Raw genomic sequence first — 6,169 nt, 5'->3', positions numbered from 1 at the left:
GTAGTGGAGCATCTTGCTGCAAATAAATCTCATGTTCTATCTCTCGCTTGGGTGGAAGCCCCTTAGGCTCTTGAAACAGAATAGCATAATTGGAAACAACGTTAACTAGATCTGCTTTCTGTTTAGGATTACAGCCTTGGAATGCATCGGGTTTACCAATATCCTTTGCTTTTACAATCATAAGTAAAAATTGTTTACTTGAATTTACAATTCTTTTCATTTGTCCTGAATTTATGAGAGAGAAGTTATCTTTGAGTTTACGAGCTCTTACAATATATTCAACATCCTTAGTGAGTTGATACTTATTTTCAGTTCGATAGAAGATATCATTTCTATCGTACAAGTATGGTCTTCCTAATACAATTCCACATATGTCTAATGGGACTATGTCTAACTCAACCTCATCTACAAACTTTGACCCAATAGCAAAATGAAGTTTACATTGTTTCGAAACTTGTAGCTTAGTTTTATCACACACCCAACCTAATGGATATGGATTTTTATGAGGTTTTGTTTCTAGACCCAAATTCTTTACAATTGCTTCAGAAATCAATTAAACTTGTGATCCACTATCAAATAAAGTATCAATTTTAGTATGCTTGGAAATGACTCTAATGTGAAATAGCTCATTTCTTTTCCTCTCATCATTATCATTATCAACAGAATGTAAAGAAGTACTTGTAGATTCTTTAGAATCTTTACCTTCTATACCTGTTGTTGTAACCATTATCTCGTCACCTGAATCTAGTCCCAAGTCCTTTTGAATAGTAGCAACATTCTTTCGCTCTTTACTCCCAAACTTCTTAGGCTTCAATTCCGAATGCAATGACCAATAGTGTGCCTCATCATGTCCTTCCTTCTTACAATGGGTGCATGAAGGTTTACCCTTCTTCAAAGTGTTTGTTTTCTTCTCCTTCCATTTAATTTTCTTCTTGCCTTTATTCTTGCTTTCAATAGGTTTGAATGATTTCCCAACATCTTGGGTTACATTTTTGCCTCTAGCTTCTAGATGAGTTGTTTGAACCGATACATCATCTAAGCTAGTTGGATTAAACATAAGTATGGTATGCCTCAAATAACTACGAAGACCACCTATGTATTTCAACAATGTCTCTGGTGAGTCCAATGATATGCCTAATGTTAAAGCTCTCTTGCGGAATTCCTGAGTATAAGTTTGAACACTTTGACCTTTTAATTAACGTAGTGTTTTCCAACTTATCATTGCTTTTTGCATATAAGCCAAAGGATAAAGTTTCTTTTTAATGGCAGAAACAAATTCATTCCAAGTTGAAATGTTTTAACTATGCTTTTGGAGATCTGCTTGTGTCTTGCCTTCCCACCATACAAGTACAGTTCCTCCAAGTCGAATGCTAGCAAGCTGGATCTTCTTCCTTTTTAAAACAACTTTCTGCACCCTACAATACACTTCAATTTGTCTTATCCAATTATCAAGCTTTTTAGCATTAAGTTCTCCATCATAAATTGGCAAATCAAATTTTACATCTAATTTGATCAAAGAGGCTTTCTTTTTCTTCTTCTTAGAAGGACTAGATTTATGAGAAGAAGAGGATGATGGAAATGATGGTGATCATGAGGAGATGGTGGAGGAAGCATTCCTCCATTTCCCTTATCTTCTTTATATTTAGGTGATGAAGTGCCTTCTTCTTTGTTCTTCTTAAACTTGTGATACATCTCTTCCACGATTGCACGTATCGTCATGAAACTATCCAAGAATTGAGATTCTGATCCAAATGGAGTTTCTTCTGCCATCATTCTTTGTGAAAAGACCCTTCCAATCTCTAGATTCACCTCAACAAGTTCACCTTCACCTCTTCCGAGCCTCAACCTAGTAAGCATTCAAATCTTCACACGAACTTGTCAAACCTTAAAAACCTTGCTGCTTTGATACCACTTGATCCGTTAATGAAAAAGGTATTATAGACTATGCGTGAATTCGCTTCTGTTACTTAGTGCAATGGATCGAAAAGATTTCGAATAACATCAACACATAAACAATTTGAAAACACATTCAAACACATCAACACAGACAAATTTAATAAAGGAGTTCACCATACTTTCTGGCTACGTCTCCTGGTCCTTTTGCTTCCAATGTTAACCTATTTATTTTTTCTTCAAATTGTTGTTACAAGTATGAGCTCGAAAACAGAGTCTCAAATAAAAAAAATGGACATCACTACTGCGTTCAGCTCAACATTTCGAGTCAAACGAGTATAAAATCGACCATATTTGGCCACTGTGACCTTCAGACCCCCTGGAATGGTCCAAAACCACCCTCTGTTTGGCAAAAATCACCTCGGCCTACATAAAACCACCTCGGACTATGTGCTGGTGGTAGAGCGGGTTCAGCACCTACAATGGTTTATTAAAAAATTGGTGGCTTGGTTAACTAAGTCCCACCCTTCAGCATGTTGGTTAATGGAGTTATGCGAAGTCGTTTTTATATAAGGTTTTGGAAGGTCGAGGGTTCGAAACCCCCGCCGACCATGTCGTCGTTATACATTGGATATGCGATATGATTTGCGTTAACTCCGATGTTTCGTTGGTTATATTTCAGTGATAGGGTATTGATATACCATATGTGGTTGCAATTTGCGGTGAATGTGGGATAATGCAATAATATAAAAATCAAAGGACCGGCGGTCGTGGGGTTGACCCCGACCGTCCGGATTTTTTTCGGCAGAGATCCCAGCACAAAATAAAATCAAGTTCATCATATTCATTACCAAGTCTAATGGCAGCCCAACCAGTGATCTAATTTCAGCGAAGCCATTGCCACTCCGAGAGGTCAGGATTTTGATCCTCCTTGACCCCAAAATTTTGGAATTTCATGCGAACATTGGGCAAATCCGAGTTGCCATGTGTCAGCACCAGATTGGCCCATGTGAACCAATCATAAATTGCCACGTCACCTTCTTTGTTGCCATCATCTAGGACCCGTGGCTCATTCCTGGGTTGACACGTGTCCTGCTGACGTAGGCATTGATCGTTGACCTAGTTGCCTCTTGACTTTTTTGCCCTAGTTTTCCACAAACTTTGATTGGTTCTAACTTCTCCATCCAGACTCGGATTTACGCGTCGTTTGCACCGTTGGAATCGTTTCAATGAGCACTTAAACTTGATCCCATTTTCATCTACATTTGAAGACTTTGATCTGGAGGCAAAACTGAATCCATTTTGAATCACTCCTCCCCTCTAGAAGCTTTTGGACCACCAAAAGTTGATTTTAGCTGTCGAGTAAGTGAGGATAAATTTCCTTCACTTTTCCAATCTCTATCCATCGTTCTTTACTTGGATTCGTACCTTTGAGTCCAACTTGAAGATACTCAACATTTCTCCGTCGCGAAGTCCTTATCCTCTTGTCAAGAAATTCCTTATCCTCCTGTCAAGAACTGTGTCCTCCTGTAGCTCATTGAGATACTCAGGCAAAAGGTCTTCAATGGAAGGTAATTGACCTTGCTCTTCAGGATCTTCAATCAATGAAGGCTCATACAATCTCAATTTTTCAACATTTATGATAGAATATATTTGCGTGTAAGCTGGTAGATCTATGCGGAAAGCATTTTCACCAATTCTGTCAAGTATTTTGAAAGAACCATATCTAATTGGTTTCAAATTTTTACCTTCCCCTTGCAGTCTTTCTTTCTTGATGTACAACCAGACTTGATCATCAACTTGAAAACTATGCTCAACTCGATGCTTGTCATGTCGCACCTTATACTTTGCTTGGCTTCTTTCCTGCTGTTCATGTACTTCCTGATGAATTTCCTGGATTTGTTCAATTAACTTGATCGCTTTGTCCACATCACTGTGTCCATCAACTACTATGTCTTTACCAAAGACAAAATCCAAGGGAGAATTTGGTATAAAACCAAAACAAGTCTCGAAAGGAGATCTTTGAGTAGAAGAATATTTTGCATGGTTGTAAGCATGTTGCACATAACACAAATGCTCATCCCAAAGTTTGGGATGCTTGCTGCAATATCCTCGAAGAAACTGTATCATTGTCCTGTTGACCACTTATATCTGACCATCTATTTGTGGATTAAATGCCGTGCTCTTCTTTAACTTTGTGTCCATTAACTCCCATAGACTTGACCAAAATTTCCCGACAAATCGAGAATATTGATCGGATACAATAGAAGTGAGTAACCCAAAATGAACCCATACATTTTGAAAGAACAACTTGCAGTTTGTTCAGCTATGACCGGTTTATTACATGGTGTCAAAATACACATCGTACTGAACCTATCCACAACTACATACCAATAATCATGACCCTTTCTAGACTTTCCCAAGGAAAAGAAGGAATTGGAAGTGGACTATATAAGCCTAATTTTCTATTACTTGGCTTGCTCGTAGCACACATAGTACATCCTTTAATATATCTAGAAAATGTCTCATTCATTCGTGGCCAATAGCAGAATGTTTGTAATTGTGCAATTGTTTTACTTACACCAAAATGACTTGATATGATAGAAGTATGTGCTTCTCGAATTATATTAACTCTTTCATTTTGTGGAATGCATAACTTTCCCAAATGATATAAGAGTTTTTCCTTTATGTAATTATCCAATTCTTCTACCTACTTGCCATGACTTAATGTTGCATATACATCCTTAAAATTTGTGTCTTGAGCATATTGTTTGATGTAACTTTCATGAATTATTAAATTATGCTTAAGTATTGTGGATGCATTTATAATTGGTCTTGATAACATGTATGCAACCTTATTATGTATGCCCTTCTTATATCTGATAACAAGATGAAATTGTTGTATAAAACCCATCCACCTGTAATGTTGTGATTGTTGCAATTTAGTTTGTGAGTGTAAGTATTGTAGTGGTTGATGATCTGTATGTATGATTGTTTCTTTACCCATTATGTAATGTTTCCACTTTTTAACACTCTGAACTAATGCATACAATTCTTTATCATATGTAGGATAGTTAACTACTGTGGATGTGAATGTCTCAGAATGAAAGCATATATGCTTTTGGTGCTACATCAACACTGCCCCCATGGCATATTCACTTGCATCTATCTCGATCTCAAATGGATGTTAAAGATCTGGCAGTGCTAGTACTGGCATTGTTGTTTTGGGAAGTTTTAGTGTCTACGGATAAACACTTGATCCAAAATGGATCCTAAAAACCCTCTAAGTATTCAATACTTAAGAACTATCGCCAAGGATAAACCTTCAAGAATGGCGGAAAACACTATCGGACGAGAAAAACACGTAGAAATGGTGAAAACAGAGCCTATCGGAGGCTAAAACAACAATGCACAAGAGCTATTGGATCTGGCCGATCAATGGTCCAGATCTAATCAGCATATCGAAATCAGAGGCAGCAGGTGGAGAAAATCGGAAGTGGTCTTATGGAAATCGCGATAGCGATCAACGCGATTTAACGAGGACCGTTGACCAAGTTTGCAAATCAACGACCCAGATTAAATCGAAATATCACATCACCCATATGCAGAAGAACTTAGCTCGCGGTTTAAAGGATTGGCGATATGCAATTGCGATATATTGCATCGCAGTTATGTAAGGGGTGATACCATAGGCCAGCGACCATGCGATACGTCGATAGCCGATAAGGCCAATTGGAGCAATCGACGATTAGAAGTCAAAAGCAATATGCAATAAGGGATATAGTCGAACCCGAAATGGTTATGAATGGATACGATAATATTTGAAGTCCGATATGGAGCAATTTTATGGGTTTTTCCGTGTATTTGGGGCTTTTCATTATAAACCCAAATACAAAGGAACCTGCGACCAAGCGACTTGCGATAGCGATACAAAGGCGGACCCGATGGAGTCTAGGGCGGAATTGATAATATTTGAAGTCTGATAAATGGCAGTTTGGCGGATTTTACAACATTTCTGTGTATTTCTCTGTGTAAACAGAGAAATGATATTTTTGGGGATTTCAACGCGCTGATGGTCCCTTCCATTTGAAAACAGGTGGCCACCATACCTGAAGACGTTACACCATGATTGGTTAACGCTCATAAGGGGGTTTTAGCGGACAGAGGCCGGAAGCCAGAGAGCCCGAGAGGGGAAATGAATCGAAAAGCGCCGATAGGCTTAAAATCAATTCAGTGTCAGAGATAGAGAGGGGCAGTGCTGAGACAAAGAGAAAAT

The sequence above is a fragment of the Pinus tabuliformis genome, chromosome 5_1 (genome assembly GCF_031772625.1).
Source record: "Pinus tabuliformis cultivar Carrire ecotype Pingquan chromosome 5_1, CPIR1, whole genome shotgun sequence".
Classification (NCBI taxonomy): domain Eukaryota; kingdom Viridiplantae; phylum Streptophyta; class Pinopsida; order Pinales; family Pinaceae; genus Pinus; species Pinus tabuliformis.
Note: the sequence above shows the minus strand (reverse complement) of the source record.